Below are 12,345 nucleotides of genomic sequence, written 5' to 3'. Positions count from 1 at the left end.
TTTATCTTGTGGTAATGCTGCGCTAATGTTCTGGTTAGGTTTAGGCACAGAAACTACCTGGTTAGGCTGAGGGAAAGATCATGTTTTGGATTAAAATATCTGTTTTGGTCACCACAAGCACAACTAGAGACTGCCAACATTTTATCCTGGAGACTGGACTGGTGAAGCCTCGAGGTTCCCATAGCCCGTTATACTGAAAACCAAATAGTCTGAAAAATGTCCCATTGGATCAAAAGCCCATTTTTCTGACAGCCCGTTATTCTGAAAAGAATTGCCCTTTTTCTCTCAAAGTTTCATTTTCCAATAGGCAAATTTTTTTTACAGTTTTTTAACATTTCCATCAGTGTTATATTGCCTATTTCTAATGACACGGGTGACGGGAGTGTACACGAACTGAGGTTAAACTCTTGATTTTACTGCAACACTAAAATTATGTCTGCAACAGTAAATTCAATTCATTAAAGATTATAAAGTCTATTCATGACAAAACCTCTGTCAATTCAGCACCATGGAAAAAGCCAGTCGAGTGTGTATTTTTGGTTTAACAGGCTGTCAGACAAATGGGCTTTCATCTTACTATTGGGATTTCAGAATAAGCAGGAACAGGTCCTATGTTTGTTGAAATAACTGTGTGATCTTTATCCTTATCATACTTGCCGTATAATATTAGGACTAACTATCTTAACTCTGAAAAACAATGTTTCAATGTTTCGTCTAACTCTTGAAGCTAACGTTAGCGTTATTAGTTAGCTAGCTCCAGCTGATGAAAGCCAGCGACAGTTGTCTGCAACCGTCAGCAGCAAAAGATGAGAAGCCTCATTTCATCTGAAATCAGTGTAAAATCTGCCGCCGTCATCATCGTGCGAACAGAGCAGAAAGGTTAACATGCATAGCAACAGTAACGAAGGGGGGCGGGGCTTACCGAAAGGTCAGTTCTCCCTCTGATGATCCCTATATGTCCTGTCTGGGTGCTGCTTCCTGCCTCCGCCCACACTTCTCTCATCTTTTTTCCTTTTTCCTTTTTCCTCTCCTTTTGCTGTGGCGGTTGTGGTCGGGTGTCCTCTCGCCTCTCCTCCCCAGAGGGCCGTCTCCCGTACTCAGTTCCCCCTTATCTGCCACATCAAAGGATCTCATTACAAGCTGTGACACCAGCCCCACCCTGAGCCAACCTGTTCCTACCATCACATTTAAATAGCGTCACATTGTATTCATAATGGGTAATGTCATGCACTGCGGTCTCTGATGTCTCGATGATCCCCCCTTTCCTTTCCTTTCCTTTCCTTTCCTTTCCTTTCCTTTCCTTTCCTTTCCCTTTCTACTTCTCTCTTCCCGTTTCAACCCCACATGCCCGACAGACGCCCCTCTATAAAATTCTCTTTTATTTATAGCTTGTTTGCTTTTTATAAGGCAGCTGTGTAGACCAAAGTCGCTCGTCTTGTTTGATGTGCACATCTCTCATCTGTGATTACGAAGTGAATCTTAAAAAAAAAGGACAGGCTGTTAAATGAAACGACTGGAGTGGAGCCTCCTTAGTGAAGATAATTCTGCACGCATTTTATTCGCCTTCTCTCCATCGACAGCACATAATTTGTGTCTCAGATCCTTTCCGAAAAGACCCCCCGGCACTCTTTCCAGCACACAGACAGGGCCTGATTTTACAATCCTACCCGGAAACTTCAGTCTCCCAGACCCTACCTGTTAGCTGAGGAGTCCCAGAGCTGCAGACACGGCCATAATTAACAGGAGTGGGGTCCCACTCTTGTCGCTCGCCGCCCTCATTTACCCACTTAATTTATTTACTAAACAGAGCGTTGGCTCAGCTCCGCTCATGTTCCGGGTAACGCTCTCAACACCGGCAGGGCTGTTAAAGAACAGAGCAGGGCTTTTTTCCTTGAGTGTCGTAAATAATCTCCGTGGCAGACTTTACTGGGGCCACTGAGCGCAGCCAGAGACGAATCTGATTGTAATAGCGGATGGGGAGCTTTTCGTGAGCTGCATTCATCATGACCAATGTGAAGACAATACTGTCCGGCAGGAATAATGGATCTTTAACTTTGTCTCCTCTTTGTGCTCAGTGTAGTTTGACATATATCACTCATTCCCCCACCTACAGGCAGCCAATTAAACCAGCATACGGTCTAACCTAGCTGCTCTCACTCGACTGACCCGGCTCCAGTACTCAGGTGTGTGCATGTACCCTTGTTGTGTAGCAGCGTACTGGTGGGGGAGAGGGCGCATGCAGAGTTTAGGTAGAGAAAGCACAACTGCAAGGACAACTTCTCCATCTCCTCCAGACATTTATCTGACACTTGAGAGTAATAGATGAAGGTTGCAGCATTTTTGGAAGGGGATGCTAGAGTTTTATTTCACAGGATGTTTTGTTTTTCCCGTGGAGGATTTATTTTGGCAGGGCTGTTACTCAGAAGCGCTGCTCTTTCCTCCCTACTCTCTTCCTCTCTATCTATCTCTGTCCTCTCTTCATCTCCATCCTTTATTTCTCTCTGAGGCGCTGTCTCTTCCTTACAGCCTCCCCTCCGTTTGATAAACTTTTGAGATTTTGTATAACAAAGCACACAAGAAACAGCAGCCACGAGAAGAGGAAAAAAAAAAAAAAAAGGACAATCACACTGTCAAGGTGCTTTGAAGAGCAGAGCACTGCAGCAGCAGATTAATGTCCTCATAAAGCGAGGGAGCTGATTTTGATGGAGGACTTTATAGATTTTGTAGGTGGACCACCTCCTTTGGGTGATATTTCTTTTCTCTTTTGTTCTACATACTTGAGGTAAAAGAGAAAAAAAGGGTGGGGAAATGAGGGAGTGGGAGCAAGCACAGAGGTTGATGGTGACAGTGACAATAACCAGATCAGCTACACAGTCAGTCATGTATATGAAAATCTCCGCCTTGTGGGAGAGTGGCGTTGTGTTTCAGTGATTATTACCTCTCAGGAACAAAGATAGTAAGTATTGCCTGTAGGCTTGTCCTGCTGACACACGCACACACACACACATACACACACACACACACACGCACACACACACACACACACACACACACACACACACACACACACACTCTGTCTCTCACACACACATAGTCAGAGTTTGCAAACAGCTGAAAACTGACACTGATGCTGCACCATTTAGAGGCAATTGTCCAAAAGTGATTGGCCCCTTACAAACAATGAATCACTAGTTACTATGGAAATGGAGTCAAAAAAAGGAAACGGCGTCGGCTATTGACGTGGGCAGGTAATGAAATGATAACGACCCGCAGATGGAACGGTTGTCAAGGAGTCATTGACCTTGATTCCTCCCAGAGTTCCTCTCTGTTCCGTCTGCTCGGGGTTGATAAGAGCAAACAAGAAAATGTGCAGCATCAAAAAAAAGAAAGATCTGGGATCACTTTTGTCTCGCTAAACATTTAAAAATGCAACACGGATGTGAAATATTTCAGATTTTTTTACCCACCCGGCGCAATGTGTATCTGTGTTTGATGATAGCAAACAAAAAGTGAGGGTGTATCCTCGACTGGTGAGTAAAGACTACTGGAGTGATAACTCAGATGGTGTTTGCTTTTTATAAAATCAAAAGCAAACAGCAGCCCTTCCTGAACATTAACTATATGTGATTGCATATTTGTCTGGAGGGCAAATGGAGAGTCTGTGGAATACAAAAGCTTTATGCTATATATCTTCCCCTTTTTTGTGGAGACCTTTTGATGAAATTCAATTTGATGGCCCAAACTGCAGTAAAAAGAGAGGCTTGATGGAGGAGAGCTGAGCCTGAGCCACGCAAGCCAGGGGTAAGGAGACCTCCCTCCGGGCCCGGCAGCCCAATCCAGTTTATTGATTTTCTGTCCTCTCCTTCAACATCTGGAATGCACCATACCCAATAGATTATGACAAACGTGCTCGCCAGAGACCAACGATCCTCTAATTGAACTTGATGGAGTACAGTTGGGGATCAAAGGTTGGGAAAATTCAGTGACATAGCAGGTTTCTCTACTCCCACCAAAGACACTTCTTCAAAGTCTATAAAACAGACTCGAGGTCTCGGGGAAAAAAAGGCGTGTCCTCCGTCCAACCGTCTCTGCTCTCTTGTCTTCTCCATGGCCGTGGACAGCCAGACTTTCACCGCATCGCTGAGCACAATGGAGTCAGTGCTTTACAATAACAACCTCCTGCCAAAAGCACAAAAAAACAAGGCAGGAGAAAAGCTCAGTGCTCTATTTTGATGAAAGTAACAAGCACAGCTTGTTGTAAATAGGCTTTCTGAAGCCTGAGGCAGCTTTTCTCCCCAGGGGACGTGCTTTCTGCATCTCTCCCAGGGTTGCTGTCGCCAAAAGGTTCTCTCTGTGAGGGAAAAAGGAGGCACAAACAAGAAGTTGCTTCAGCTCTTCTGGCAAGAGGAAATCATCCTTCAGTAGGGCACACTAGCTGGGATTTACCATCCATTCAGATTAGGAATAAGATGTTGGGGTTACAATACACAATTGTGTATGGACCTTTTGCTAGCTGCATTGTTAGGATTACAGTCCAGGTGCACGCCGAGACACATTGTTAGCTGAGTGTGTCGAGGTGTTGAGCTGCTGAGGAAAGAGGTAGCGCCCTGTCTGCCTGTGAGCTCTTCCTCCTGATCCCTGATAACTCGGATGTGTGCTTATTCAAATGGGTTTTGCTCCGGGCACCCTCTTGCAAATCAGGTACCATCCGCACTGGCATTGTCACACAAATTAGAAACGGATGTTTTGGGCAGAGCAGAGGTGCAGAGTCTGTGGACATAGTTAGCCCTGGTTTCTTTGACGTGTTAGTGCCTCTCTCCACACCTCCACAGGAAGCTCAGGTCTTTTCTCACCTCTTTCTCCTTTAAGAGGGAAAAAGGGATGTAAAAGATGATTGTCTCCAACCTGCCACCCACATTTGAGAGTCGTTTTTTTCTTTTAATAAATCTCCTCAAACCTCTCTCTTCAGTTACCTTTCTCCCCAATGCCTATAAGCCCCTCTGATCCTTTCCAATAATAATGGCATTGCCAGCCAATCTCTCTGAAAATGGGTTCAGCGCATACCTAATCCCATTTAATTACTTAGACACACAGGGCTCAGGACACACTCCTCAGGCAGCGCCCCCCTCCCTCTGTAAGCATGCCCTGTTTGCACCCCATCCACCTCTTCTCATGAATTATGGATCCCTGGCTGCAAGGCGAGGGGTGATCATTCCGCCTGCTCTGTCATAAGGCTCAGGGAGAGCCTTAGCTCAGTGTAAATATGGTGCCTGTCTGGGGTTGAGGTGCCCTATTGTGCATGGTATTAAAAGCTCACCACTCTCCCTCTCAGTCCCTCCATCGCTGCAGTGCTCGCAGCAGGGGGCAGGGGTAATCGCACAGGCCTTCCAGCACTTCGCTCAACTGCAGCCGGGCTCACGCTGACCGGCATTATGGCTGACAGTCATCATACCTGAGAGGTGGGGAGAAATGAAAAGGAGATGGAAGCTGAAAACTGGAGAAATGGGCTGAATCAGCCCGGCTTTGCTGTTGATTTGTCAGCACAAACGGTGGTTTACACAGTGAGAAAACATCAACACTTTCTGTGTGATCGAATGTCAAAGTCCGTCCGACCCTGTGCTCCGGATGATGTAATGGTGATATGACTCGAACAGACAGTCCCTGAATGATAAGGGATTTTGAATGCCTTGCTTTTTTTTTTTTAACAGGGATATCTGTATGCTATCTGAACACTCTGAGTTGCTGCTGTTGCCACAACCTTAGCAGCTGACTGGAGTGGAAGAGCACACTGGATAAATCATTTTGTCCACTCTTCATGTGCTCAGCTGACAGGATCAGACCTCTCCTTTACAGCTGCTATCACATGCCTCAACTGCACGTACTTCTGGGGATGATATACCATTCTCTCGTGTCACTACCTGGTTCGGACACGTGATGACATGTTTATTGAAAAAACGTCTACGAGAGCCTTCATCAGGGTCGTATACAACCACCAAAACAGCTAAATAAAGCACACGACGGCCACCTAAGGACTCCATAATTGGCAATGTCACAGTTCTCCCCTTGCCCTAGGAAAAGAAAAGAAAGATGATGTCTGTGTCAGCTCTGAGATGGTTCGATGCTGTCTGTCAGGGCCCTGAGCACATTTCCCTGAGCTTGATACAGACAGGGCTTGTCTCGCTGCCCTCAGCAGCAGACAGTCGTCTCATCTTTATCTCTCCAGATTTCTACCTAATCTGTTTCTCTCCCCTTGGCCTCTCTTCATGAATCTGTCATAAATCATTTTTGGATTCTGGCCCCGTTTGCACAGACGGTTTCATAAAGGGAAAGGAATGGGCATCAGATATCCAGACTAAATAGCGATCAAATTACACGGGATATGAAATGCTGTAGTTTGGAATCCATTATACTACTCAATAAGAGTCTTCTCACTGTAATATGTCAGCTCTGGCCCTGAAGGGACAAAAGCACAGATGGTACTGTATATGTGCAATATGCATATGACTGAACAGTCTAATAACTATGGTTGACAGCTGAGTGAACAACATACAAGCTCAGTGCACACAACTTGTTAAAAATAAAAGCCTGCCTCTATAAGCGTCTTACCATATGTACATTCACATTTGCCAGACTGATGCTAATTTTTTTTAATATCACACAAAGAAGCTCAAAAACACAATGAAACCTTGGAAATGAGTTCGCAGTTTGCTTTCAAGCCGCCCACACCAGGTGCTCTTATCTGTAAATGAGGGTTCATGTTATGCTTAGCCTTTTCCACTGGTTGCATTGATTCTGCAGGTTAATTACAATGTTTTTTTGTTGCTTTTTTTTTTTTTTTTCTCATTTCAAGGTTTACATGAAAACAACTAATTACGTTCAATAACAAAACTAAAGTGATGATCGCACTTAATGGACCGGACCTATCTTCTTTCCATCTGTTTAAAACACTGCCGTTTTTTTTTTTTTTTCATTTTTTTTTTTTTCTAAAGGGCTCTTCATTTTCACAAGCATCATTGAAAAATCCCGTCGCCACGGCAACGGCAGACTCATTACATTTAATCCACTAATTGCTAACTAGCTCCACAATTGGCTGTAATTGCTTCGGGGACACAGTTAACCCCGCGGTTGGTATGCAGAGCAAGGCTACTTTCTGCCGGCGTCGGGACAAAGGCCAAGAAATGAAAGATGGTGCGGTGGAAACCCCGCCTACAAAAAAAATCCAACAACCACCACCCCACCACTGCACAGGACATAAAAAAATAAGAAAAAAGTCTGTGCACTCTCCGTCCTCATCATCCAAGCATTCTTAAATCTCCTAGCGCAATATTAATTAATGGGGATGGTTGCCATGGTGATTGATCACCATATTCTCTGTCAGCAGTACTTAGTCAAATGGGCCCTAATGTTTGTTTGTTAATGGAGCAGTAAACAATACTGCTGGAAGTCTTTTATTACCTCCTCAGCAGCTCTGCGAGCACCTGGGCCATTCAGCCGCACACTGTACACCCAACATCAAATGAAAGAGAGGAAATCTACTCGCTCTGATAAATTGCAATTCTTTCGGCGCCCATGGTCGGCGAGATTGGGCAACAGAGACGGTAAGAGACCCTACATGACGGTATTGTAATATATTGAAGCCATTACAGGCTGCAAAAATCGCTGCTACATGTAATGACTCGGAAAAAAAAAAAAGCGAGCTACATTATAAAGGACATCCGAGTGCACTCAGCGTGCAGACGTCTGTCAGGACAAAACAAAGGCTCCTTTTATAAGATCGGTAATCTTTGTATTTATGTAGGTGGTGTCTTTGATGGTATCAGTGTTGTCCTTAAAACGAGGCACATAAAATGAGTGTGTGATGATGAAAACATATAGGGTGTCCAGTGCGAAGACTGCTTTTAGGGGTTGGTGTGCGTGTTCACATGTTGGTGTTGGAGTATGTTTTAGTGTGTGTGTATGAGTCAGGGCACTGAACAAACCCAAACCCCTTTGAAGAGTGAAAGGCTCAAAGGATGGAGAGGCAATCCGAGAACTTCACAGGCGCAGAGGGGAAATTGCCTTGAACCTTGAGGTGTATGAAAGTGCAATTTGTGTCCCATCTGTTCTGCTTCCCTTCCATTAGGAGGAAGGGTGCTCTAAGGCCACCAAGGAGAAAATGCCCCTGTGAGGGTCTCTGGGTACACAGAGGCTCTGGTAGATTTAATTTGCCAGACCAGTCATTCCCCTTCTCCCTCTCTGTACTATTAGAGCTTTGAATGTTATTACCTCGCTCCTCTTTGTCATTTTTTCCCCTCTAAAATGAAAGAACAATGTGTTTTGGTTTGGGAAAAATTTAAAAACGTACCTGACAGAAGTCGGATTCATGTCTATGTGTGAGCCAATAAGCGATTTGGGCTGTAATATTTCCACACCATATTGACCTTTTTTTTTATTCTTCCCCCGGACGAGATGAGAACACAGGAGAAGAGAGAATGAAAATGAGAGCGAGACGACCCTGCAGCTCTGTTGAGAGAAGAGTCTCTCCACCTTCACTGAATCCTGTCTCTGTCACACCACTCTGCAAAGTGGATGGATTGGCTTCCTTAACTTTTTGCCCTTTCTTCTGAGGGATTTGCATGACAGAAGCCGGGAGAGAAGTTTGTTGCCTGGGCAACTGATTGCCTCCATTTGCAGTTGGAGCAGAGGTGTTACTAGAGCAGTTGGAAACCATGGCACCACGGATTAGATTAGACGCATACTGTACATGTTTGTCAGGACTGAGGTAGTAGAGTGAATTACAGGCATCGAAAAGAGCCATTATCAACAATTCACACAAAAGGCTTTTCCATCAGATCGGGCTCCGGCTCAGGAGTTTAATGTTTTATTCAAGATTTGACGGGAATTATTTTTCGCAATGAAACTGCTGCTTTAAAACACAACCAATAAACTCCAGTCAGCCCGTCTCCTCCTTCTCTTTACAAGGTGTTGTGAAGACGTTCAAGCATTGTAAAGCTAAAACAAGCCCTGAGCATATATAACACAGTGGTGGCTGTTGGCTGTCCCGCTGTGCTCATCAAATAGGCCCTATTTAATTATATGTTTACGGATACAGTATTTAAGATTTTATTTTAAATTTTGTGAAGTTGGGCTTTAATCTAGATCTTTCCAACACTGTTCAAACCCAGAGAAATCCACAAATTTACTCAATGTAATAGTGAGTTTAATTTGTTGGCCCGTCGCTCTAACTTTCTCTCTTCTTCCCCTGTCCTCTCTGTAAAGTTATGTTCATAAAGAAAAGTTAAAATTTCTCAGTTTAAGTTGGCAGACACTATTACAGTTCATAAACTCCCAGCAATGGAGGTCACCTCCACAGATCGCTGCTACAGTTGACAAACGGTAGGGAAGATAAATACACTCTTTAATCACTGAGTTAAAAAGTCATCTCTCCTCCTGTTGGTAAATGGCTCCGGATCAGACCGAACAGAACCTGGTGTGACTCCACGTGTTTGTTCCTCCAGAAGGCTCCATGGAAAGGATCCACAATGACTCTGAGTGATTACAGGCCTGTAGCCTCGGCCTCACTTAGTTATGAAGTCAAAAGTTGATTAAAAAGGACTGGACGGCGCCGTGTTGCACCACCATGATGTTTCTACAGTAGCCCAGAACAGACAAACCCAACACTGGCTCGAGAGAGGGCCTTTCCTGCATGCTCTGAAGGGAAGGCTGAGGCGAGGGCTATTCATTTTGTTGCAATCTGCAATCTCACCACTAGATGCCACTAAGTCCTACAGCGCCTTTAACACCACTCGGCCTCGTCTGACTCCGCCAGACTTTTTCTCCTCCCAGCTGAGGTGATTATTTCTTATTTCAGCATTTTAATTTGACTTAATCCTCCACCTTATTTAGTGTTTGCCTCACAAACCACCTCAATCTGCTCACCTTGCTTTTCCCTTCTGTTCTCTTTTCCACCTTGCACACACTCGTCCTGCCACGCCCTGTGTCTCTCTGCTCTGTTTTGGATTTTTCACCCCTGATTTCATTTTATCAACAGCAGGTAAAATTTGGGTCATATGTTACAGATTACTTTATTGGCATAACTTTATATGGCCCCTGAGTAAAATGTGTAGTTGATGTTTTTCCTGAGCAACTATAGGGTGACCAAGGTGGGACTTGGAATTAGTCCAACATGTATATCTGAGAGGAAAACAAGACGTGTTCACACTACCGTATGTTGTACCGTATGTTGTTTTGCTCCTCAAGTCCACAGCAAATTCCTCGTATGTGTAAACTTACTTCTGATTCTGAAGACAGGTTTTGCCGCATTTATGTTTATCATAAATTGTGAAAGCCAGCCTTTACATACAGTCAAACATCTTTTATTATTTATAGACGTGTCCGTTGCCTTCGTTATATTTATTCTGCTTCGTTTATTTTGTGGTTTCAATGTTCTGTTTAAAGAAATGTAAAATGTTCTGTGCATCATCTACTTTTTTTTTTTCTACTTTCTTTGCAGTCAGCAGGTGTGGTCCCTTCAGAGGAACCCGTTTAAAAGAAGTAAGGTCACGGGTGCAGACACCTCACCCCTTCCCTCACTAATATAGTGAGTCCCAGCGGCACCTTTCACTGAATCGCTCGTCTCGACAAATTGATTTCCATGTGTGAAACAGAGAGTCGTCCCCGGAGACAACAGCTCCTGAAACCCTCTTCGCACGTATATGCTTGCTAATTTAGAGGAAAAGGACAGAAAATGAATGTGAAATCGAAATGGGGTAGCATTGCGAGAGAGATATTAAAAGTCGAATGGGCGGGGGGGTGCGTGTGGTTGGGCGATTAGAACCACAGTTTATATAGAGGAGAGTGCACAAAGTCCCTATTGCCAACTGTGAAACAAATGGCATCTAAATTGAATAATTCAGTCTGGGGGAGAAAGACGTGGGATTTGCACACAAAGACTGAGTGACAGATAGAGTGAGAGGAGAGGCAGCCAACCTTTAACAGAGCCGGAGAGAAAAGACAGTAAATGGCAAGTTAGATTAATAGATTGGCAAGGTCTCACAGAAGATGGGATAATAATTCACCAAGCAAGAGAAAAGGCAGCTTCTTTTTGAGGTCAGAGTTGAGTGAAGAGGAATTATGAAGATGGAAATATGAATATTGAATAATGCAGTCGAGATCCTTCCATGAAACAAAAAAGGGATTAAGAGTGGTAGGAAGAGTCAAAGGTTAGAAGCAGTTATGGAGGAAAAAGATAGAAATGAGTCAGGTGGGTGGAGAAGAAAGAAAAATATGTGAGGGGAACTGAAGCGTAGTGGAGACAGAACAGCTGGAGGAAGACGAGTGTGTGGTGCAGGACAGAGGTCAAGGTGTTATTATAATCCACATCCAGCATTCGCCGTCTAGCTGGAGTGCCTCACCTCTGTCTGGGCACTCTTTAACCAGCGGCTGACGTGCAGACATGAAAGTGGCAAACGGACATGTAAATGAACACCTGGATTTCTGAGGGAGGTTTTTTTTCATATCCGGTTTTCTTAGAGAGTAATTCTGCCTGAGCAAATACAAATCAATCCAAAAGTCATTTCTGTCATGGCGAAATGGGAAATGGACTATTTAATTTTTACAAAGCAACCTCTAGCTCCAGCTAATTGCATGCAGCTTATTTCGGCTGGTTTCTCTTCCCATGTGAGGTGACTGCCTGTTTCTATTCTGCTCCGGCTCTCGTTTTTTTTTTTAAACATTTTTTCTCTGTTCTCATTTATTCTTTGTGCTTCGAGTTAAGATGTCCTGCTGGGATTGTTAAACAGCTTTCAACACACACTTTTAACCTGCCCTCTCAGTCATGGTCACGTCCAAACACTTTATTTTTCTACCATATTTTTGTTCATGTCTGTGTTATTTTCCTGCTTTATTTTTCACTGACAGTATGAGCTTTTGTGTCTGTAAAAGCAGCTGCTTAACACAGTTTCACTGCAACTTTAAAGCTATAATCAGAATTTTTATTTTACCAAAGAATCATGTGACTACTCATATGTGAAAGAGGTTAATTGTAACGATGAACCAACAGGTGATTATCACAGGACTCTGCACTTCCTGTCAGCTGTACGGGACTTTTTTTTTATCATCAGAGACCCAGAACAATTCATGTGCTGCCTGACCGTGTTTATTTTGTTTTTCCGACACTATTCCAGCAATCAGCATCGAGTGCCACGCATAATTTGATTCAGGAGAGCCTTAAGTGTCAGTCTGGCTCATTTAAAGTCTCAATTTTGCATTTGCTTAGTCTGAGAATAGATGATTCATCGAAAATTGTGTGGTTTCTTTCACTGTGAACTTTTTTTAAATTTAAAAATATGTACTTGGCTGCAACCA

The sequence above is a fragment of the Pagrus major genome, chromosome 5, assembly GCF_040436345.1.
Source record: "Pagrus major chromosome 5, Pma_NU_1.0".
NCBI classification, from domain to species: Eukaryota; Metazoa; Chordata; class Actinopteri; order Spariformes; family Sparidae; genus Pagrus; species Pagrus major.
The sequence above is the reverse complement of the archived record's forward strand: the minus strand, read 5'-3'. Positions refer to the sequence as shown.